We start from the raw sequence: 26,157 nt of genomic DNA on the forward strand, positions 1-26,157 counted from the left end.
ACTTCTGTTTGCTGCAGGATCCTTGAACATATTCTCAGTTAGAATATAATAAATTTTCTTGAAATCTTGAAGCTTATGTCCACGAATCAGCATGCTTTGGCTCGTGCCTAACTCAGCTTGTTCTTTTCTTACATTATATGCGAACTACAAATGAAGGGCAGATTCCATATTTCTAGATTTCCGGAAAACATTTGACACTATGTCCCCACTGCAAGTTATTAACGAAGACACGAGCTTATGGTATATGTTCAAAGATATGAGAGTGGCTCGACGGCGACATTTTAAGTTATAGAACCTAGTACGTTGTCCATGACGGCGAGTGTTTATCAAAGACAAGGGTATCGGCAGGAATGCCTCAGGGAAGTTTGTAGGACCGTTGTTGTACTCTGTATACATAAATGATTTGGCGGGCAGGGTGGGTAGCACTTGGCCGGCTGTTGTGGCCGAGCGGTTCTAGGCGCTTCAGTCCGGAACCGCAGCTACAGTCGCAGGTCCTGCCTCGGGCATGGATTTGTGTGATGTCCTTAGGTTAGTTAGGTTTTCGTAGTTCTAAGTCTACGGGACAGATGACCTCAGATGTTACGTCCCATAGTGCTCAGTCATTTGAACCATTTTTGGGCAGCAGTTGTTTGCTGATGGTGCTGTCTGTAAGATAAGATGTCGAAGTTGGGTGAGTGCTCTAGGATACAAGATGGCTTGAAAAAAATTCTTGTTGGTGTGATGAATGGCAGCTAGTGCTAAACGTGGAAAAATGTAAGTTAATGCAGATGAGTAGAAAAAACAAACACGTAATGTTCGGATACAGCGTTAGTAGTGTCCTGCTTGATACAGTCAGTCGTTTAAATATCTGGCTGTAACGCTGCAAGGCGATTTGAAATGGAACGAATATGTGAGGACTGTGGTAGGGAAGGCGAACGGTTCAACATCGGTTTATTGGGAGAATTTTAGGAATATGTGGTTCACCTTTAAAGGGGATCGCGTATAGGACACTGGTGTGACCTATTCTTGAACACTGCTCCAGTGTTTGCGACCCGTACCAGTTTGGATTAAAGGAAGGCATCCAAACAAATCAGAGGCGGCCTGCTAGATTTGTTACCCTAAGTGATGCGGTGAGCTTTGGGAACTCAAATGGGAATCCCTGGAGGGAAAGCGACGTTCTCTTCGGGAAACGCTACTGTCAAAATTTAAAGAACTGACATTTGAAGCTGACTGAATGATTCTACCGCCGCCAACATACATTGCGCGTAAGTACAACTAAGATACGAGAAATTACGGCTCTTAGGGAGGCTTTAGACAGACATCTTTCCCTGCCTTTCTTTGCGAGTGGAACAGGAGAGGAAATTACTAGTAGTGGTACAGGGTACGCTCCGCCACGCACCGTACCGTGGCTCGCGGAACATCGAAGTAGATTTATATGTAAACAGAAACTCGTACAGACAAAAATTTGACGGATGAGAAGTGCAGTCGGAGAAAGAAACTATGAAAAACAGACAACCCACAGTGATGAGCGGGATTCAATTTCACGAGATTTAGCTTTTCTGTGGTTTCTCTAAATCAGTTATAGCGTGTCTTTGGATGATGCTTTGGAAAGACCATGGCTGATTTTTGTGCATATCATTGCCCAACTTGGTAAGTGCTGAGTCTCTAAAAGCTTAAGTCGTCGACGGAGCGTTAAAATCTAATCTCCCTCTCATTTCGATACGCCTAGCGATACTCGAGGATAGCAAGCAAGGCTGCACTGGGAGTCATGTCTTTCGCACAGGCTTCGCAGTTTCCATTAACTTTGCTAATGGGGAACACGCTTCACTCACCTTTAAGTTTAGGTCTTCATTCCACCTCATTTCTCCTCGGACTGTTGCTTGTTGGTATACTCGTTACCTGCCTGATTTCAATCATGACTCATTTCTCCTAGGAGGTAATGCCGTTAAACCTTAATCTTTAGCGGAATGCAGTACTTAAATCCCTTCGTTAAAGCTGAAGAGGGCCATTACAAGTCGTTAATTAGATTTTAACGTACCGTATTTCATGAAGTATATGCCAAGAATCGCTTACAATAAGATGCAAATGTAAGTTGTATAGGGGTCTAACGTGGAAGAGACGATGTAATGTATAGCACAATTTTTCCGAGCTTAATGTTACTGTCACCTCCTACAGGGTGTTCCACAATTCATGTCACACATTTCTTTAGGTTGTAGAGGGGACTTTGTAGATCACGTTTTACACAGGGACCCAAGTCCGGAAAGGGTTCGTTTCCATGTTACAAGGGAAACAAGATGAACAGATGCAACTCCTATTTACTGTGATATTTCACCAGATGTTCGATATGACGACCACCAAGTGTGGTGGGCACAGAGTATCTACGCAGTAAGTTCGCATAAACTCTGTCGAACAAGTGTGTTGTATGGTTAATCACTTTTGCTGCAGCATCATCCATGCAACCAGATCTTCCTCCGACTGGACAGGGAGGGGTCTCGTAAACAAAACGCTTCACGTGGCCCCACAAGAAAGTCCAAAGGGATTAAATCTGGGGCTCTTGGTGGCCAAGCATGTGGTCCACGTTAACACGTTAACCTATCCGCCCAGGGTCATCCACGGATAGCGCGCGGCGGACGCGGCCGCGCTCCGCGGGCCAAGGCAATGTAGTGTCGCTAATGTCGGCATCGCAGCGAGAGAGAGAGAGAGAGAGAGGGAGAGAGAGAGAGAGAGAGAGAGATAGCTGCGGAGCGAGTGAGATCGCACAACACTGCTATGCGCTGTACTGTCCCGCGGTCAGATCCAAAGTAAACAAAATAACAGAGGAAGCGCAGCTCTGTAAAAGCGGTCGATGAGCGGTTAAACAAGCAAACCATTTCCTGTTTAGGTAACAATTACTGTTCGTGTTGTAGAGTTACTACGCAAAGCTTTAGAAAACAATATCCAAAACAAGAATCGAAGAACTACTTAATTGTTTTCTGACCCACAGGTTGATTCTATTATTACTGCACATGCACACACGTCGTATGTACAGTAGGCGTCTTCTGAAAGATACATAAATTTCTTAAATGAACTAGTGTCATAAGGGATATAGAATCTCATTCTTACTGTTGATAGTTATAAGTAAATATTTTTCATTGTACTTGGTGCTACAGCTTTTTCTATCCCTTTTCAGAGTTTAGACATCGGGTGCTTAGTTTGCTGTTTTGCAGGCAATAATTTTAATTGACCAAGTTTGAAAACTTATTTAAAAAAATAGAATTGAGGTCATAAAGACCTTTAATCCTTAAAGTCAACATTGCTCAAGAAAACTAATATTTGAAACGTTTTTCTTTTCAGAGGAAATGATTTTGTCTAGCTTTGGTACAATATTCCGGGCGACTGCTACCCTTGAAGAATTAGTCAAATTTTCATCGCTAAGTAGTGAACGGTTCTTAGTTTTAGGAAGCTTTAAAAGGGAGAAAATGCGCTCACAAATATATGTGGAATCAAACATGGAGAGAACTGTGGCCGCGTGATTGTGCTAAAGAGGATACTTCTCTCGTGGAAAACAGCTGTAAAAGTCAGCCAAAGTTTTACACGTAAGAAAGCGGTCCTTCAGACGGATATCGCACTGCAGGTCAATCAGTTGCAGTTGAAACGCTTGTGAGACGTCCTCTGCCCGAATGGAAAACGGACTAACTAATATATCTAAGGCCGGTTGAAGCTCACTTATCTCCAAAAATCTGTTTTCAAACTCTTCTTGTAATTCGCAGATGATTTGAACATAATCTGAAAAATCCACATCTTCTTTAACGCTGTCTACTGCAGGGAAATGTCCACAATTCTCCCCGCGCAAATGTTTTTCTCACAAAATAAGTTCTTTTTCAAATGCTTGAATCGTCTGCACTAAATGAACAACACAGTGATTTTCGCCTTGGAGTGAAATGTTCAAAGTATTTAAATGACCAGTTAGGTCATTCAAAAATGCCGAATTCGACGCCCACTTAGGATCACGAAGTAATTCTTCTGGACGCCCTTTCATTTCCAAAAAGGTATTGATTTCGTTCCTCAAGGAGAAAAACCGATGAAGCACCTTTCCTCTGCTCAGCCATCTTACTTCGACGTTGTAGGGGATTCTTTAAACTGGCGGTGTGTGAGTCCATGCGAGCTAAGCCAATTAACCGTTCGAACAACTATCCATAACATTTTTTTATGTTGACAATCTTCGCACAAAGTGCCTCGTGGTGTATCAGACAATGGACTGCCGCGAATAAGGAAAGCAGACTTCAGTCGTGTTTGACCCGACGTAACCCAGGAATCCAGTGCGTATCCCTCGTAGCGCAGGGGCTCCATTCGTTGTTACACCGGTTAGGTGTTCCCATTTTAATCCCATTGATCGGACACGTTTTCCACAGCTAGAAAAATATCCAAACCCGTGGTTTGGTCTTTTAATAGTACGAGGTGCGGCTAGAAAAAAATCGGACTGATGCTGGAAAAAACATTTATTTACAATTATTTACAATTTCATGTTATCTCCTTCAATGTACTCTCCTCCTCGGTCTCTACACCGCTCCATACGAATTTTCCACTGTTCATAGCAATGCTGCAGATCATACATTACTTCCGTCGCTTTTTCTTTTACTGCTTCAACAGTCTCAAATCTAGTTCCTTTCAAAGCTGACTTGACTTTAGGGAAAAGAAAAAAGTCACAGGGGGCCAAATCAGGTGAGTAGGTTGGATGATCTAAGATGGGAATGTTGTGTTTTGCCAAAAACGTCTTCACTGACAACGCACTGTGAGCTGGGGCATTGTCTTGGTGAAGGATCCATGACTTTTTTCTCCACAAATCGTTCCGTTTTCTCCGTACTCGCTCACGTAGGGTGGCCAGGACGCTAATGTAGTAATGCTGATTCACTGTTTGTCCCTCTGGTACCCAATCAATGTGCACAATCCCTTTGATGTCAAAAAAAAACAATCATCATTGCCTTGAATTTCGATTTTGACATTCGTGCTTTTTTTTGTCGTGGAGAACCAAGAGTTTTCCAATGCATCGATTGGCGTTTAGTTTCGGGATCGTAAGTAAAAAACCACGATTCATCGCAAGTAATAACATTTTGTAAGAAGGTGGGATCACTTTCAATGTTTTCCAGGATGTCAGAACAAATCATTCTTCGGCGTTCCTTCTGTTCAATTGTGAGACACTTTGGAACCATTTTTGAACACACTTTGTTCATGTTGAAACTTTCATGAAGAATCTGCCTAACACTTTCCTTGTCAACTCCTGTTAACTCAGACACTGCTCTGATTGTTAAACGGCGATCTTGTCGAACAAGTTTACCGATTTTTTTCAATGTTTGCATCAGTTTTTGCTGACAATGGTCTGCCAGTGCGAGTGTCATCACTGGTGTCTTCGCGGCCATCTTTAAATCGTTTAAACCACTCAAACACTTGTGTTCGCGATAAACAATCATCGCCGTACACTTGTTGTAACATTACAAACGTTTCACCTGCAGATTTTCCTAGTTTGAAACAAAATTTGATGTTAACGCGCTGTTCTTTCTGTACACTCAACATTTTCCGACGCACAGACAAAACGTCAACTACTTAAAACAGACGCCACGGGCAGACTGAGTGCAGGAGGCAGATGAAACTCGAGCAGTAGGCGGAGCGAGAGTCACGTGACAGGCCACGCGACTTTCAGCCTTATTGCATTCGTTTTATTGTTTCACCAGTACTAGTCCGGTTTTTTTCTAGCCACACCTCGTATAAGATCGAGAAATTCTTCGGTGACAGATTGTCGTCGATACCCCGAATGAATATGACGGGCTGACGTATGTCCGTAACGCCCGTGGACTCGTCAAGAGCGATAGAAAATTAACCGAAGTTTGCAGCTCTCTCCATTAATTGCTGCTCCATATCTGAGGCCATATCTTCGACTTCGCTAGCAACAGTTTGAGGCGAAAGAGGAATTTTTTCACATTTTTTCATGAGGTCTGCTGGACAAATAAAAGCCGCCGAGTCGATCAGGCAATCCCTGAGATTCCCAGCGGCAAAGGGTTTCCCTGCTTTCGCAATTCTCAGCGGACATTTGTAACTTGCGCGCATACTTTGCCCACCTGTTTCCTGCTCATACCACGGCAAAAAAAACCTCACAATTAATTTGTACGCTAGCAAGGACTGCGAAATGTGGTCGCAAAACAAATTTTTATCTATAGGAATATTTGCGTTTTAATTAATTGAAAACATAAATCAAACTACAACATACGTTTTCCCATACGTCAAAACACAAATACACCAAAAAAAGCAAATAATGACTCTTAATGACACTTTGCTGTCCGAGAGAGCGTTTGTGACGGCTTTTCTGAAAGATGCAAAAAATAACGCATCTGAAACGTTTTCTTATGCCTGAGCGACGCGATTTAATGCAAGCCAAATATAAAAATTAACCGAAAAGGAATGTTCCTTGTTGCTGACAATTTGATAATCGATAACTGACACATTGCTAAGTGACTTATCAGATTATAAAATATAGTTTTATTTATCATCTTTAACAGAGAGTCATACGATAGGAAGCACTTACTTCGCTGTAATGCTGCTTGAAATTGTCTTTCAGTTCAAGCTTTGACTGGCGTTCCCCATGCGACAAATTTTCGAACTGATCTTTGTGACAGGTATTAAAGTGCTGTTCAATCGAGTACTTTTTTAAGTACAAGACGTTCCGACGACATTTGGCATGATTTTCGACAGCAGTACAAAGGAAATTAATTTCCCACTCGGGTTTAAATAGTGCGGACGTGCCGCTCCTCCTTTTTTTGTCTGCTGCTGTTCACCATCCATCTCGATCCACTGTAGCCTCACGTCTGTTGACTAACCGTTTTGTGCGAATCAGTGCTTCTGACCGTTGCTGGCGCGACGGTCTGTCTTCCGTACGAAGCGCGCATACAGCGGCATGACGAGGCCCGGTGGGTTGACCGCACGCTCAGTTAAGCGACAAGACTCGGCCACTGCAACAACGTACGAATTTACCCGGGGCGCTGGCGCCCCAGAGGCACGGTTTGGACGAGCCTGGATCCACCTGTCCCCGTAGACTACGTTCAAATGGTTTCGGACGCGAACTCCAAATATACTTCCGCGCCATCATGTTGGATCCACAATTCGCGCCAAATGTGCAATGGTCCATCTCCCAAAAACTCGGCAAGCACATGTTCCAGGAATATCAAGTACCTGGCACCCGTTAGGTGGGGAGGAAGGATGTACGGCCCTATCACTCGATCATCGTTTATACCTGCCTAGACATTGATGCCGAAGGTGAGCTGAAATCTTCGTGTACGCGTGGCTTTGAGGTTTTCGTGATCCCAAATGTGCCTATTCCAAGCATTCAGAGAATGTTCCCTGTTGAAATGCGCTGAACAAAATTTGCCTTGGAAAGTGAGGAAAATCCACACAAATGAGTAAAAACCAAGTACAGAAATTGGCACAAATGCTGCCGGGAGCATGGCGTGTACCTTCTGAGACGAGTGAGACACGTGCAAGTCATGTGCGATGGATTGTATGAAGCACTTCTTCTTCCAGTACGACAGTGCGCCTACTATTTGGAGCACCATGGCTTTTCTCTATCGCTTGTGAATTTCCCACTGGTAAACATGAGATGAGATGGAGTCATACGATTTGGAAAGTTCTCGTGTTACAGACGTTGAGCTTATCCTCCATTACGGCGAGCTTCACTGTAAATTAACAAGATATCGGTGTAATCTGCATCCTGTTACTGCAGTACTACTAACCGTAGTCTCAACTTATGCATTACTGGGAAGTATGGAAACAAGGCAGATGGAAACAGAGGACATTACGTGACATCCCGTCATCGTACAATTCATGAATGTGGATAGCCTAGCCGGCCGAAGTGGCCGTGTAGTTAAAGGCGCTGCAGTCTGGAACCGCAAGACCGCTACGGTCGCAGGTTCGAATCCTGCCTCGGGCATGGATGTTTGTGATGTCCTTAGGTTAGTTAGGTTTAACTAGTTCTAAGTTCTAGGGGACTAATGACCTCAGCAGTTGAGTCCCATAGTGCTCAGAGCCATTTTGTGGATAGCCTACCATAACAGACGAACTGCATAAGAAACAGCTAGCGCGCGATTGGCTAGCTCTTGTTTTCCTTGTAACATGGAAACAAACCGTTTCTGGACGTGGGTTCCTATGTAAATCTTGACCTCCTAAGTCCCCTCTACATCTCTAGAAGTGTATAACATGAAGTGGGAAACTTTTGTATACGGTCGTGCTAACATAATGGCTTGTGCCTCAACTAAAGTAATCTCTTCCAAGTGTAAACCTTTTAACAAGATGGTGCTTCTTCCCATTTTCGTTCATGAATACTTAAATACCACTGTAACAGAACGCTTCGTCGGTTTGTGTCTCTGCTACTCAGAGGTTTGTGATAAGCGACTATTTATTTATTGCTGTGTGCGGTGATGCGACAAGATCGTCATCAAAATTCCATTTTTGCCAAAACAACTCGCTGTTTAACAGAATCGCATGTCTCTTGTAGTGGAGTGGACCTTTCTTTACCTTGTCCGTAATCATCAAATTTTCGCATATTTCCGTCCCGACACTAAGCTAATTGAGTGACACACTTACTTGCTTCCCATAGATCTTAAAGACACACCGGAACGGAGAAGCAGGGAACTTCAAAATATGCTTTCCGTATTGGTACTGAACGCTTTCACACAGAATGTCGTCGTCCTTCAGGGAAGGGCGCCTATACAATATTTTGTAGGCAGGGGGAGTGGGGGGGGGGGCGGCTAGACCGATGATATGGAGTATTTTTAACATGTGTAAGTAGCCATAACATAGGGTTCCTACTCACTTAAAAACCTGCGTAATATTGGCTTTGAAACCATTTTCTTGATAGAAAAACACTTGACTGCTCTAAATTTTTTCCTTTCCATTAGAGCTAAGAAGCCCTTGCCTTCAGGTGTCATCTTAACAGACTGAACTCCGCCGTCACACCTACCCGTGCCTGAGTGAGCTTCCTCTAGGTCTTCCATGGAAATCATCTTGGAGCCTTTATATGCTGTGACGTGAGAGTCCTCCACGATTTTCGTTGTTGGGGTACATCGTATGTGCCCTTGCCCTTTCATCAAAGGTCCTGCTTGAATTCCTAATTGTTTTCATCAGGTGTTCATCAAGTTGTTGGGGCAGAAATGTATGGGACTTTCTACAGTGTGCACGAAGGTGTCTCCGTCACGCAACCAGTTATTGTGCCGCACGTTTCGGTTTTGTCGACCTCTATTCTAACGCATGGGCGCATGTGTTGCAGACTGGGTTAACATATTGGGCTGCAGAGAAAGACAAACCACTGAATGCTGTTTTGAGAACAAAGGGGTTTGCACTACATTGGCTGACTGTCGACTTCTCAGGTAATTGTTTCTTGTAGCAACTTTCTTGTGTGTATAACCGCAATGATTCTTGTAGGCAATAGCTACGATAATGGACAGATACTTGGGTAAATATGTATGCTTTAGTAGCTGGCCTTCCGATCGCAGTGGAGTAGATAACTTGGAGGTATGTTGGAATGCGTCTGTGAGGAAATGGACCACCATCTACCCATCAGCTGTCACCCGCGAAGCTCATATGCAAAATCCGTAATATCACATGAACTATACACACACTGACGGGAAAAACTGCAACATGAAAAAAAATTAATGTAGAGTAAAGAAATTTCGGGTATGTATTTGTCTACGTAACATATTTAAATGATTAACATTGCAAGACCACAGGTTAACATAAACGCGAGATAAGCCATTGCAAATGTGAAATCCTGGTACGTTAATAATTGATGTAACCACCAGAATGTTGAATGCAAGCATGCAAACGTGCAACTTGTGTTGTATAGGTGTCGGGTGTCAGTTTGTAGGATGGAGTTCCATGCCTGTGGCACTTGGTCGGTCAGTACAGGGACAGTTAATGTTTTTTTGTGGATGACTCTGCAGTTGTCATCCTATGATGTCCCATACGTGCCCGATTCAAGACAGATCTGGTGATCGAGCAGCCCAAGGCAGTATGTCGACACTCAGTAGAGCATGGTGGATTACAACAGCGGTATTTGTGCGAGCGTTATCCTGTGTGAAAATACCCCCTGGAAAGCTGTTCACGAATGGGAGTACAACAGGTCGAATTACCGGACTGACGTACAAATTTGAAGGCAGGGTGCCTGGGATAACCACTAGAGTACTCTGGCCGACATACGAAATCGCACCCCAGACAATAACTCCAGGTGTAGGTCCAATGTGTCTAGCATGCAGACAGGTTGGATGCAGGTGCTCGACTGCCCTTCTTCTAACCAACACACTGGCAACGAGGTAGAACCAGGTTTCATCAGAAAACCCAAGAGACCTTTATCCTGCCCTCCACTGAGCTCTCGCTTGACACCACGGAAGACGCGAATGTCGTTGGTTTGGAGTCAGTGGGCCGGCCGTTGTGGCCGAGCGGTTCTAGGTGCTTCAGTCCGGCACCGCACGACCACTCCAGTCGCAGGTTCGAATCCTGCCTCGGGCATGGATGTGTGTCATGTCCTTAGGTTAGCTAGGTTTAAGTAGTTCTAGGGGACTGTTGACCTCAGATGTCAAGTTGGTTTGGATTGTTTGGGGGAGGAGACCAGACAGCGTGGTCATCGGTCTCATCGGATTAGGGAAGGACGGGGAAGGAAGTCGGCCGTGCCCTTTCAAAGGAATCATCCCGGCATTTGCCTGGAGCGATTTAGGGAAATCACGGAAAACCTAAATCAGGATGGCCGGATGCGGGATTGAACCGTCATCCTCCCGAATACGTGTGCTAGCCACCGCGCCACCTCGTTCGGTAGGTGTTAAGTCCCACAGTGCTCAGAGCCATTTGAACCATTTTTGAGCCAGTGAAATGCACGCTTTAGGGAGTCTGGCTCGGAGCTGTCCTTGAAGTGACATATTTGTAACAATTCGTTGTGTCTCTGCGGTGCTAACTTTAACTCAGATTGCTGCTGCAGATACAGTACGATGCGCCAGAGCCTTACACCGAGCACGATGCTGTTACTTCTCGTTAGTGCCTCGTGGCCGCCGGGAGCCCGGTCTTCTTGCGACTATACATTCTCACGACCTCTACTGCCCGCAATCATGTGTCATGGCTACATTCCTGCCAAATCTTTCTGCAGTATCGCAGAAGGAATATCCAGTTTCTCGTAGCCCTATTACACAACCTCGTTCAAACTTTGTGAGTTGCTCATAATTGTGTCTTTGTCGCCTCAGAGACATTCCTGACCATCAACTCACCGCGTCCAATCTCAAAGGTAACCAATGCATACGAACGTTACAGCGTGTATTGTAAGCAAAGCCGATTTGCACCCTCATAGTGCCCTACTAACGCCACTCTAATGCGGCTGGTGCAAAATTTTAATGGACATAATCTTTCAGCTCTAGAAATACGACTGCAAACTTTCACTCGTTTATGTCCCACAGATCCTCCTTGGTATTGCGAAGTTTTTTTCCGTCAGTGTATAAGCACAAAAATTTTATGGAAGTCGTTTACCACTTTGTATTACGGTGGATCATGTACGTCATTTCACTAAAGAATACGCTTTGTGCCCGCATTAATCTTTTTGAATAAATATGTATTTTCAGGTTACCAAGCTTGCTTGTAGATAGATTAATCACGGCAGGTAGGTAAGCGTCCAGCCAATCATTCCTCGCCTACAACGCCCGTGAATGGGCAGGAAAGAGCGTCGGTAGCTTTGCTAGGGTAACACATAAGCCTGTCTCATGTCGAGTGCACATTGTTACATGCTACTGTCATTACGCTGGCCGTTCTGACAGCTAAGAGTGTTGAAACTCAGGACTCTGTTTCTGGCTGTGAAGAAGGCGCTGACCCTGGGCAGCGAGTGTACGCCTGGACAGGTAATTATTCAGCCAGCGGCCGCCGGCGATACATTCGTTCCGTTCCAGCCTCATCCCTACCCATCCCAACGCATCCCGGCCCGAGGAACTCGCGTCTTGGGCGCCGCTGGAATGCGCCGAAGGATTTCTTCTATAAGTGGCGCTGATCATTCGGTAACAACGGTGACACGATACTAGCATATACTCACTTTCAGTTCTACAACATCGTGTGGGAAGAAAGTAAAGACGGACATCTTTGATTGTTTTGCATTTTCTTTAGTTACCAAGAAGTTGTGTAAGAACAGCAAATGTTAACAGGTTACTGCTGTTTGTATGCACCAGGCGCTTTAAGCTAATTTCAGCAAATGCAAACGACACACACACACACACACACACACACACACACACACACACACACACACACACACACACACTCCTACTGAAGTACGTTGTGGCAAGCATGTGACCTACAGACCACAGAGTCGCTAACAGTTATGGACAATATGTATTCACAAATAAAGTATCTCACCAGAAGTATGAAAATTTCAACGATCAACGCCCTTGAAATACCGTATACAAACTTAGGAAGAAATTGGTTTGGCTGTGAAAAACAGACAGACATAACAGCAGATCAGTGCAACTATGCCACACAATATCGAGGGTGTCCATAGGGCCTGGCATACAGCTGTGGTCAAGTTCTCATGATGGTGTTTGCTTTTTCCTTCGCTCCTCTGGCAATAATTTATACAGTGTTTCAAAGTCTTTGTGACGAACCTTTAATGGTGATAGAACACATCGTGGGGAACAACTTTTGTTAGAGATAAAATGTTCACTGAAGCTTTCAAGGGACTATAGGCATCTTTTATAATTCATTTATGCCCCTGAGAGGCAGTTGAGTGTAGGCACTCTGTGTTCATATGCAATGTGTGAGTAGTAGGGTAAAGACAGAATCAGCAGTTTGTTAATGCATGTTGCATACATACATACATACATACAATCAGGGGCAAACCTATTGTTATGCTAAGTGATTTATTAAGCCCCCTCCTCTTGATTTATGACCCTCTGGGGATAATGACTACTTCTGAGAAATCTCACACCCCTCCCCTCCCCTCTCCTTGACTTGTGACCCCCTCAGGATCTGAGAAACCCCCAACCCTCCCCATCCCCTTCACTTACTGTGCTGCTTCTTCCACCTCTCCCCCTCTGGGAAATCGCCCAGCCTTCCTTTCCCCCTAACCCCTAAGAAACAAAATTCCCAGGAAAATCAGTATGTGCAGAGTTGTTGGTGCGGAATTTGCAAGTATTACCCTGTCCACCCTAATTCCGTAATTACACTGCTGCAGATTGGAGGTTTTGTCTTGACGTAAAATGTGTGCTAACATTGATTTGCAAGGTTCGACTGAGCTAGTGCACAATGCCACAACCAGAGGTTGGCCCAACCCCCATGCCTCCTCTCCTCCCTCCCCACCCCTCCCAGAAAAAATTCGCGGGAAAAATCGCTCAGTTGTGCTGGGCTGGTGGATTGGAAGATCCAACGACAGGAAATTCAACTACACTGCAGAGGGCATAATACCGCATTGTTTATTTATGAAATTTAATTTGCATACAAATTTGCAGACGTCGGATCTCTCTATTTGGTGGGAACAGCTGATCATTCTCTGCTATTTAATTTTGGAAGATGCAGGTCTTGTAAAATACACACATCAAAAAAAGTTTTGCATCGCCCCAGTTCCCAGAACTCCTGAAGATAGACGTTGACTGTTGATATTGTAACAAAAACACAGTCCCTTTGACTGTTCAGAGATGTCATTAAACCCGCCCAATGATGTAAACAACCATGAATGAGCAGCGCCTATTAGACGGAGGGGGGTCTGACATACCATCAGTTCCAGTCATTCTATCAGGAAGGAGGCACATGGCTCGTGTTGTCTGTAGTTCAACCATGCCCAGATGGTCAGTACCGCTGTTCGATCGCGTCCGCATTGTTTCTTTGTGCCAGGAAGGGCTCGCAACAAGGGAAGTGTCCAGGCGTCTCGGAGTGAACCAAAGCGATGTTGTTCGGACATAAAGGATGTTGTGTTGGCAGAAGAGCCAACACCGTGTTACGAATGGAGGCCGAAATGCACGCGTTTTAGCTCACGCAGGCTGGCGTGAGGAGGGAAGGACTATACTGATGTGAGGTCAGGAACATGACAAGGAATTAGAATTCAGAAAGCGGACGTAATTAGTAAGATACTTAACTTTAATCCATTAATGATCAACGTCGCTCTTGACGGTACATGATTCACAATATTCTCTGTTCAGAATTCATTCTAATTACTGAATATGGCACCTTGCTAGGTCGTAGCAAATGACGTAGCTGAAGGCTATGCTAAACTGTCGTCTCTGCAAATGAGAGCGTATGTAGTCAGTGAACCATCGCTAGCAAAGTCGGCTGTACAACTGGGCCGAGTGCTAGGGAGTCTCTCTAGACCTGCCGTGTGGCGGCGCTCGGTCTGCTATCACTGATAGTCGCGACACGGGGGTCCGGCGTACACTAACGGACCGCGGCCGATTTAAAGGCTACCACCTAGCAAGTGTGGTGTCTGGCGGTGACGCCATAGAGGAGATACAGAGAGACAGGAACTGTCGATGACATGCCTCGCTTAGGTCGCCCAAGGGCTACTACTGCAGTGTATGACCTCTACCTACGGATTATGGCTCGGAAGAACCCTGACAGCAACGCCGCCATGCTGAATAATGCTTTTCGTTCAGCCACAGGAGTCGTGTTCGACTCAAACTATGCACAATAGACTCCATGATGTGTAACTTCAAACCACGACACCATGCAGCGCGGTACAGATGGGCCCAACAACATGCCGAATGGACCACTCAGGATTGGCATCACGTTCTCTTCACTGGTGAGTGTCACATATGCCATCAACCAGACAATAGTCAGAGACGTGTTTGGAGGCGACCCAGTCAAGCTGACCGTCTTAAACACACTGTCCAGCGAGTGCAGCAAGGTGGAAGTTCCCTGCTGTTTTGGGGTGGCATTATGTGGGGCTGACGTATGCCGTATGCCGCTGGAGGTCATGGAAGGTGCCGTAATGGCTGTACGATACGTGAATGCCATCCTCCGACCGATAGTGCAACCATATTGGCAGCATATTGGCAAACCATTAGTCCTCATGGACGACAATTCACGCCTCCATCGTGCACATCTTGTGAATGACTTCCTTCAGGTTAACGAAATCGCTAGACTAGAGTGGCCAGCATGTTCTCCAGACATGAACCCTATCGATTATGCCTGGGCTAGACTAAACAGGGCTGTTTGTGGACGACGTGACCCACCAACCACTCTGAGGGATCTATGCCGAAGCGCCGTTTAGGAGTGGGACAATTTGGACGAACAGTGCCTTGATGAACTTTTGGATAGTATGCCACGACAGATACAGGCATGCATCAATGCAAGAGGACGTGCTACTGGGTATTACAAGTGCCTGTGTGTACAGAAATCTGGACCACCACCTCTGAAGGTCTCACTGTGTGGTGGTACAACATGCAATGTGTGGTTTTGATGAGCAATAAAAACTGCAGAAATGAAGTTTAGGTTGATCTCTATTTGAATTTTCTGTACAGGTTCTGGAACTCTTGGGACCGAGGTGATGTAAAACTTTTTTTTATGTGTGCACATCGAAAAGAGGGCTTGCTTCAAAATCTGATACCAGACTCACTTCCTGTTTTGATCTTAAACACGCACCTTTCACACAACTTCAGTGGAAGCAGCTGCTTATGTGCTCACTACACTGTGCAGATACTGAGATGGTTCACAGTACCCCAAACAGGGGACGCTGGTAGAAGCAGTTTCCCTCCCTCCATCACCTCCTCCCCTTCCCCATGCCCCTCTGGTTAATTGCTGTTGGACTAAGCATCAGGTATTGATACCTGGAAAAATCGTCTCTCTCTCTCTCTCTCTCTCTCTCTCTCTCTCTCTCTCTCTCTCTCTCTCTCTCTCTCTCCCCTTCTCCCCTCAAGTGGCTACTTTCTGTTCAGCAGGCATATGGTACGCGCTACTGGAAACCACACTAACCATTCTTTTGTCCTAAAAAAAAAAGGTAGCAGATACCTGGTAAATCCCCAAAATCTGTGAATATCGTGCAAATAGTGCATTTACTTTACCCTATTCAATCAAATTCACTGACTAATTAATTAAATTGATGCACTGTGGGTGGGACCGTTCTTCCATGCTTCATATTCTTGTACGCTAGGACTGGCATATTTGATAGGAAATTTGGTGAGCTAACCGCGATTCGACCCCGCAATTGCCTGGAATCAAAATCCTACTCTTCCCCTCTTCTGGATTTTCCTTGCGTCCTGTTAGTGGATACTGGCACAGTTTGGTTATTTACTGGGAAATAGATTGTGTTGAAGGTAGCCGAAAATGGTAATGAGAAATTCAAATTTCAGCTAATTTGCACTATGTCCTTAAACAGTTTGCAGTATACAGCGCAGGGGTTTGACTGGAGTGTGCTAACAATACCAGCATTGGAAACGATAAATTGATCAATCGGAAATTTAACGTCGTGATTGGAAGCAGTGCTGTGTAAGATGATAGCTGTAATTTCAGATTTCGGCGGGAATTTATGCTGTCACGTTTGTGTGATTCCAGACCACCTACGAGTCTGCTAACTGTATTTTTTGAAGCACTATAGAATTTCCAAGTTCTCTCTGCTACTCCAGGTAGAAGTAGGAGAGGAAAGGATCTGCCACTTGATAGAATAGTAACAGATCCACCTTCATTTAAACAAATACCACTCCACCTTTCCACTGCAAGACAGATCACAGGGATGTATTAAGAAGAACTTGAATGCCACACACGGCAGCCGTCACCACATGGACAGGCCACTTTAGAAAGACATACACTTTAACCACAATCCGTTCCGTAATAGCTGTCACAGATGTTGGAGGTCACGGAAACATCTGTAGGTCACTGCCGCACATTGGTTACGCCGGCAGCTGCACACTCATCTCCCAGCATCCACACGCCGGCCGTTCCGGGCGCTCAGGCGTTGAGAGACTGTTACCGTGACTGCTAAGGAATCAGCCGATAAATTTACATGGGGGGCGGGGATAATCGTCCATTGCAAACACCCGCCATAACTTTTCAAATTTCCGCATAAAAATAGGAGAATAGGTGCAACACACTTGATCCTGAAGGCTGTCCATCACGTACTGAGTGTTAGTTCGCTATTCACCTGCTCAGAGGGCGAAACGATTACATCAACTGCACCGCTGTACCCCATCTGTCCGGTTCGGGAGGCTCGGCGGTGGCTCGCGCCTTAAGCCAGAAATGTCCATTCGTATGGCCACTGGCTAACTCTGCCACGCGACCGGACACCAAGCACAGTCGTCCTAGCAAACCAGCCGCATATTTATCAGTGTAATTAAAATATTATGAATGGAGCGCCAGTCTGGTGACATTCGATAATGAGCGAAATATCAGAAGCACCTCCTCCTGAGGACTGTGGCTCTGGAAATATCAGTTTCCCACGTACATCTGTACACTCCTTACGACTGGCCATATTTTTTCCACATAAAATCTTTCACACTCCTTACGGCTATCGATGTGTCGAAGTCTCAATTTTCCACATCTAACGTATGCCTCCCTTACGACCAGACGTAGCCCCACCCACATGATTTTCTTTGCACATGTCAGAACACTGACCACAGTAACTTTACTCTCCAGCACATACATATTTCAGACAAGCAGTGCAGTTATTATTGGTATGTCTATAGTGTCTGAGAAAATTACATCCACAATCACACCGGCTAGGTGTCTTGATTCTCCTCAGCTCTAGGAAATTATATGACATTTAAGTCTTACAGCCAATCGGTTTCGAAAGTAGACGGCAGGTATTTTCAGTCAGCACTTCCAGAAGTTACTGCATCCCTCCAAGACTCTGCCAAACAGTTGTTGTAAAGCACAGGCCTCCGGCATTACGGGATAATCAACAGAGCTCCCTCAGATGAGAGGGTTGTAAGGACATCACTGATATGGGTTGGTGTACTGTAATAAACAACACAGTCGACAGTCTGACAAACAACATTTGAGGATCTGCTTAGAAGAGCTGACGAGAGGGCGTCCTGTGTTTCCATAATGTTACAGCCCTGCCCTGTTTGTACACTACAGCAGACCCTGTTGAACCCTCGAATTGTTATATTGTGCAGCTGTTTACGATATGAATCTGTAACCCCTTTCGTTGGATATACACGTCAATGCGTCGAAATGGCAGTTCCCCACATCCCTCTATGGCTAGACAGACGTAATTTTTTACAGGAATAGTAATCTGCTCACTTTCCGCACACATCTCGTGGTATGTGGGAACACCAACCACAATAAATTTACGTTCCAACAGCATAGTATTCCTGACAAGTACCGTGATTATCATTTATAGGTGTACAGCATTCGAAAAATTATGGTATGTTCACACTATCACCGGCTGGAAATCGCTTCGCAACGGCCTACCATAGCTTCCCAGTAGCAAAACCCTCCCACCAAATCGTCGTTATCACACATTCCTCGAGGAATAAAGGACACAATTACAATTAAAGAGCCCTCGCGTCTTTTATTTATGTTAAGTGCGTTCTTGCACGATAGTCGGCGTTTGCAATGCCGCAATCTCTTCCGGGATAGGAGGCCTGCCTCTTCCAGGTGCCACACCAAGCTCACCCATGTTTTCGAATCTCATTATCATCTTCTTTAAACGTTTTGATGACTTCGAGTCTCTTTTCAAACTACTTAGGGGAATTTGGCCAGATAATATTCCCGTAAGTTGTTTGGAAATTGTATACGCCAGGAGAAACTCAGGTCTCAAATCGAGTCTCTTCTTAGACCTTTCAGTCAGCGATACTCTCTAAATGCAGCGCTACAATTGCTCCCGTTCACTTAAGTTTCAAAGACAGCGCATCGTCTCTCTTCTCGATAGCCATGCTGTTCACTCACTTTGTAGCTTATCAAATGGCAGCGTGGATGTGCACACAGGGTACAACCCAGATTTGCACCTGGTGGCCAGAGTTGGAACTAATCTGTTTTCCAGCATAAACAGGGTCCGCATTAACGCATCTGCCATAACATAATTACAGGCCACACTTGACCACTGTCAGTAGCTGCATTTTAATTACAACTACCCGATACTATGAATTTTATTCTACACACATCAAAAAAAGTTTTGCATCATCCCGGTTCCCAGAACTTTTGAAGATAGACGTTGATTGTGGATGTTGTATCACAGACAGTCTCTTTGACTGTTCAGAGATGTCACTAACCCGCCTAAAGATGTAAACAACTGTGCATGGGCAGCGCCTATTAGGAGGAGGGGGTCCGACAGCCGATCAGTTCCAGTCATTCCAACAGGAAGGAGATACACGGCTTTCGTTGTCTGTAGTTCAACCATACCTAGGCGGTCAATACCGCGGTTCGATCGCGTTCGCGTTGCTCTCAACAAGGGAAGTGTCCAGGCGTCTCGGAGCGAACCAAAGCGATGTTGTTCGGACGTGGAGGAGATACAGAGAGACAGGAACTGTCGATGACATGCTTCACTCAGGCCGCCCAAGGGCTACTGCTGCAGTGGATGACCGCTACCTACTGATTATGGCTCGGAGGAACCCTGACAGCAATGTCACCATGTTGAATAATGCTTTTTTATGCAGCCACATAACGTCGCGTTACGACTCAAATTGTGCGCAATGGGCAGCATGATGCGCAACTTCCGACGTCCATGGCGAGGTCCATGTTTGCAACGACGACACCATGCAGCGGGTACAGATGAGCCCAGTAACATGCCGAATGAACCGCTCAGGATTGGCGTCACGTTCCCTTCACTGATGAGTATCGCATATGCCTTCAACCAGACAATCTTCGGAAACATGTTTGGAGACAACCCCGTCAGCCTGAACGCCTTAAACACACTGTCCAGCGGGTGTAGCAACGTGGAGGTTCCCTGCTATTTTGGGGTGGCATTATGTGGGGCCGGCGTACATCGCAGGTTGTCATGGGAGGCGTCGTAACGGCTGTACGATACGTGAATGCCATCCTCCGACTGATAGTGCAACCATATCTTCAGCACTTTGGCGAGGCATTCGTCTTCATGGACGACTATTCGCGCCCCCATCGTGCACATCTTGTGAATGACTTCCTTCAGGATAATGACATAAAAAAATGGCTCTGAGCACTATGGACTTAACATCTGACGTCATCAGTCCCCTAGAACTTAGAACTACTTAAACCTAACTAACCTAAGGACATCACACACGTCCATGCCCGAGGCAGGATTCGAACCTGCGATCCTAGCGGTCGCGCGGTTTCAGAGCTAATGAAATCGCTCGACTAGAGTGGCCAGCATGTTCTCCAGACTTGAACCCTATCGAACATGCTTGGGATTGATTGAAAATGGATGTTTACGGAAGACGTGACCCACCAACCACTCTGAGGGATCTACGCCGAATCGCCGTTAAGGAGTGGTACAATCTGGACCAACAGTGCCTTGATGAACTTGTGGATAGTATGCCACAATGAATACATGGATGCATCAGTGCAAGAGGACGTGCTACTTGGTATTACAGGTACGGGAGTGTACAGCAATCTGGGCCACCCCCTCTGAAGGTCTCGCTGTGTGGTGATACAACGTGGAACGTGTGGTTCTCAGGAGCAATAAAAAAGGCGGAAATGATGTTTATGTTGATGTCTATTTCAATTTTCTGTACATGTTCCGGAAATAACGAAACCGAGGTGATGCAAAACTTTTTTCGATGTTCGTATTTAGTCTCTATCGCTACGTCCGAAAATATTTGCTATCCCTCCTATACAGCTTGTATACAGAGAGCGGCTTCCACAATGTTTCACAAGCCGAACCACGAGCCACTCTACCTACAGGCTGGTCTGTATGTTGCAGCATATAAAAAAATCTTTTTCTTGAGAAAAAATACAAAAATTTGGAAATGTAGACTCCCCGGCGTATACTACTGATGGAAAACTCTCAGGTTTCCAGGCGGTCGGCAGCGATAAGATACCGCGACATTTTGACATGTGCCATACTTATCATCTTCTGGCGACGATGACGACATTTCGTCTAAACATTGCGATATCTTAATGCTGCCACTCCACTGGAAATACGAGAGCTTTTAATCATGTGGAAATTTGTGAAGAATTTCTCGCTCCATCTGATGATGGTTCTAAGCCCAAAACCAGTTTCGGAAAGGTAATTCAAAACTAGTGATGCTGGTTGCAGTTATGAATTAGAAAACTGGTACTGAACACTAACTCACTTTTCATTACGTTCTCGTAACTTAAGAGAGGGGCAGTGTAGTTTACTACGGGTATTAATCTTCCCTCTCCGAGATAGGTGTTCAGCACTAACCTGCTACTACAGGTAACAATCTTTTCATTTGCCTCGCAGTGAGCGAGACAAGCGTCGTAATAAATTTCTGAACACGAACAGCTAAATATGAGCTAGAGCAGGCGGCATTTCGGTGCTCGACATTGTATGCAAAGCAGCAGTTAATTGTCCAACAGCAGGGGGGCAGGTCTCCCTGGCGCCGGCTCTTACTCTTCCGCCTGCGCCTCCCGCCGAGAAGCCTACCGAAACGAGAAAGAGCCCACTAAAAACTGCACTTGAGCCGCAACTTACACATTACGTGTAACTGTGCGTTGTCATCCCCATGTATAATTTCCAACTGCACTCAGAAATACGGTATACGTGACTCAAAGTAAGTATACGATGTTTTAGTTGTGCTTGTCACCGTATGATGGGAGTCGGTGAGTTCCTAAGTAAGAGAAAGTCACGTGTCACGTGTGAGGCAATCGGCAGCACATAGGTGTCTGATCACCTAGCCTTTACGCCACCTCCACGAAATCTCCAACATACAGTACTTGATCACACTGTCCCCTTGTAGCTGCCACTGTGGAATACCGTAATGTAGATGGCATCACAGTCCTGTTCTTTCGACTGCGTAATAGCAAACTACAGTCATCATTGTGGATCATAGAATGAAGGCTTTCACGACCGGATGACATTGCTGCTAGTGAACCTTTCGGGGTATAAGTCGTGGTCCACGAAACTCTTCTGTTCCTAACGTTTCATCCACAACTGCGCTGGACATCTCCAAAAGAGTAGCTCCTCCATTGAGTCTTGCCGTCTCGAATCGGCTAGTCTCAATGGAGGAGCAATGCCTGACGGCATTAAAGTACTCCCTCGACAGGTAGACGTAAACGGCCTTGCCGCAGTGGTAACACCGGTTCCCGTCAGATCACCGTAGTTAAGCGCTGTCGGGTTGGGCTAGCACTTCGATGGGTGACCATCCAGTCTACCAAGCGCTGTTGGTTAGCGGGGTGCAGTCAGCCAATCTGAAGCGAAACTGAGGAGCTACTTGATTGAGAAGTAGCGGCTGCGGTCTCGTAAACTGACATACAGCCTGGAGAACTGTGTGCTGACCACATGCCCCTCCATATCCGCATCTATTGACGCCTTGGGCTGAGGATGACACGTAAGTCGGTCGCTACCCTTGGGCCTTCATGGCTTGCTCGGGCGGAGTTTAGTTTTGGCAGGTATAAAATGACTGATCAAACATACATCGGGTACTATCTTCTTATGCCCCGCTTTCCAAACAGAACGAATATACGCCTTCCAACAACATATGCCAGTGTTTACGCAGAGACAGTGATCATCATGCAAGCGGTCCACTTCGGCAAGCCGCTGCTATACTCACTGAGTGTAGTACTGGTTCTCAAGAGCAATACGGGGAGGCAATAACGTTAATCTTACGAGCACAATGCAGAAGGTGTTTGAGCTGCGGCGTTAGAGAACTTTGGAGAAATTTCACTGGACACCATTGCACCACAGCATCCAGCCTTACAAAGGACGCAACGCACGACGAGCACAGAAAGACTACGGCATGAGGGCCGACAGTCCTAAAATATGTAACTTAACCAGCACATGCAACTATAATGTTGGGTTGATATCGGCTGACAATAAATTATATTGTTGTTGCGATTAGTGGTTAATGACCTTCCTACGTCTTTGGGGGCACAGCACCACGTACTTGGATCTTATTATCCATATGTAACGTTTTTAACGTTTTCTTAACGATATTAAAATGGCTCATTACATCGTGTTTTTTTCCATGTGCACTGATTTACAACTTTTTAATTTATCATTTTATATAATTTACTGTCATAGTATACATGACACGGCGCCACCACGTTTACCCTGTTGCCACCGAGTGGCAGTTTTGTCTTCCTATCCCAGTGTTATGGAAACTCGCTTACTAGTCTATCATCTCATGTCACGCACACAAATGGTGGAATGGATTGTGTTTGCACTTTTATTTAATGTTGTTTAGTTATTAGTATCTCAAAAAATATCGTAACATAATTTTGTATACCAGTTCGTTTGTTATATTTCTAGTTTAGATTTCTGAACATGGAAGTAATTCCGAAACGCATCACGCATACTTTGCGATAAATAAAGTAGTTCTTCGCCTGCCGTATGACTTTTAATGCGTCCTACAGATCTACCATATTTACTAGATTGGTAGCTACCGTCCTAAGTGACTTCGTCACACTTTTGTTTATAACTGTATATCTATTCTCACAGAGAGATCCTATAGCGTCTCATGCAATAGCAAGCGCCATCATTGTATCTATATATTGCTTAATCTTTAACTCATGATAGACATCGTATAATTCAAAGATGATATAACTGTTTCATTTCAGAACAAACTAATGACCTTTTTCCCATATTAATCTAAAATACGGCTTTTATTGTCATTACCATAAACTTTTGTACTATGTGCATTGTATGCACTTAAAAACATCCAATTCTGCTTGAGGAACTGAATTAGGCGTGACGCAGTACAGTTATTAGGTAACAGTTCAAAAGGAAATATAACGAAACAGTTCATTCATCACTTAAGCACATTTCTTTGAATTAACTCTTAAACATTAAGCGTTTACATTATTCCAAAACAAAAAGGAACCCGGCATGTGTACGTACAGAACAGTACCGATGCCTTACAACAGCGGCTCGATGTGGCGACCACCAACGTTGTTACAGCCATTGTACCTACGAATAATATTCTGTACACACTCTCCATCCCACATGGTATCTCTTCAATTTCTGGTGCAGCGGCCAGAATTCGTGCCAGCAAATCTTCCTCTGTCTCTACAGGAGTCTCATAAAGTAAACTATGCTTACGACCACACAAGAAGTAGACCATAGGACGTAGGACACGTCATCCTATTGCGTACAAGCACAAGCAACTCTGAGACTTTTCGGAATGTAAACTTTGGTAGAACAGAAACGTAAGTTTCCGGACATGGGTTCCCATTCAAAATATTGTGTACTGACTACCCTCTCCAAGTCCTAAAAGTTTGTAACGGGAATTTCCGAACACCCTGCGTACAACTGACACAATTTTAAAAGCGGAATGTACAGATGACGTAAGCGGACACCAGCGCCGCTGGTCTTCTTGTGAGAGGTTTGAGTAGCACTGACCTGCTCGTGTAACTTAACGCGCAGTACGCTACCTTTCGAGATACGAAATCAGCTACACCTGAATCGAATCTGCGAGTTGGTCTGATTTGCCGGATAACCTGAGTGTGGTTTTTTAGACGTTTTTCCATGTCCGTGTAGGCAAATGCAGGCTCGTCCGCAATCTCCGTCTCAGGAAATACGATACGCATACAGTTAAAATGCGGTAATACAAAACACAAAGACCGAGCGAGGTGGCGCAGTGGTTAGCATACTGGACTCGCTTTCGGGACGACGACGGTTCAAACTCGCGTCCGGCCATCCTGATTTAGATTTTCCTTGATTGCACGAAATCACTTCAGGCAAATACCGGGATGGTTCCTTTGACAGGGCACGGCCGACTTCCTTCCCCATCCTTTCCTAAGACGATGGGACCAAGGCCACCCTGTTTGGTGCCTTCCCCCAATCAACCAAATAACAGAACAAAGTTCACACGATTCATCGACAGATGGTGCCACATCACTAACCTTCTTTCAGCCCGCCCGGTTAGCCGTTCGGTCTAAAACACTACTTTCCGTACGGGAAGGTGTGCCAGTCCCCGGCACGAATCCGCCCGGCGGATTGGTGTCGAGGTCCGGTGTGCCGGCCAGTCTGTGGACGATTTTTAAGGCGGTTTTCCATCTGCCTCGGCGAATACGGGCTGGTTCCCGTTATTCCGCCTATGTTACACTGTGTCGGCGATTACTCCGCAAGCACTTTCTCAACTTACGCGTACACCATAATTACTCTACCTCGCAAACATTGGGGTTACCCTCGTCTCGTGTGAGACGTTCCCGGGAGGGGGGGGGGGGGAGGGGGGGAAGGGGGTTCACTGGGGGCCGACCAGCACAATAACCCTGGGTTCGGTGTGGGACGGCGGTGGGGTTGGTAGACTGCTGTAGCCTGTTGTAGGGTTGTGAACCACTGAGGGCTACTGCCGGGACGAAGCCTCTCCGTCGTTTCTAGGTCCCCAGTTCCATACAATACCACCTTCCTTCGGTTAACTGACGTCTGCGGTGACGGGAAGTGTATCCGACTACTAAGTTAAAATAAAAAAAAAATCTTACCTGGTCGTGAAAACAGCAGACCACATAGGATGTGTTGAAAGCGAGGAAAGATACAAAGGTTTAAATAGCAGTCTTGTGTTAACAACATGCTCAATTGTCGTGTCAGTGCTATTGTTTTTCAGTAGTAATTGCTGTATTTGCAATTTTTCTCTGATTTATGGAAACCAGTGCTATTATTAATTAACAGGTTACTGTTACTAAATAACTATCGGGCCTTCAAAATGACAAGTAGAAAGCTTCTATTTTTCGAAAGCGCACTATTATTTCCGAGTGAGAAAATAAAAAGCAGTTTATCTGCTTGGCGTAGTTATCTACTTCTCCATCTATATTCGGCAAGTGACAGTGCGGTGTGTGGCGGAGAATATCTCGTGTACCACTGTCCATTCTCCCGTTTCCTGTACCAGTTGCGAAAAGTTCGCGGGAAGAACTACTGTTAGTAAGACTTTCAGTGGGCTCGAAACTCTCTGCTCTCTGATTTTATGTTTACGATCCTTTCGCGAGATATACGTAGGGGGAATCAGGGTCGTATGCTGTCTGAGCTTTGACAGTGAAGCACACTGATAAAGTACGGATCTCGTGCAGCGTCTACCACTGTAGCATCTCCGTGATGCTTTCGTGCTTACTACACGGACCTGTAACGAAACGCGCTGCTCTTCTTTGTATCTTCTATATTTCCTCTAGCAACATTCA

General features: G+C 45.3%; 1 protein-coding gene and 1 pseudogene across 1 annotated transcript in view; one reads left to right on the top strand and one right to left on the bottom strand.

Moving 5' to 3' along the window:
- The window catches only part of LOC124796726, a 1,132,495-nt gene that overhangs the window by 380,546 nt on the left and 725,792 nt on the right, over nucleotides 1-26,157 (bottom strand). The gene's annotated exons all lie outside the window — the stretch shown is intronic.
- LOC124722709 lies at nucleotides 22,098-22,215 on the top strand (annotated as a pseudogene).

The sequence above is a fragment of the Schistocerca piceifrons genome, chromosome 1 (assembly GCF_021461385.2).
Source record: "Schistocerca piceifrons isolate TAMUIC-IGC-003096 chromosome 1, iqSchPice1.1, whole genome shotgun sequence".
NCBI lineage: Eukaryota > Metazoa > Arthropoda > Insecta > Orthoptera > Acrididae > Schistocerca > Schistocerca piceifrons.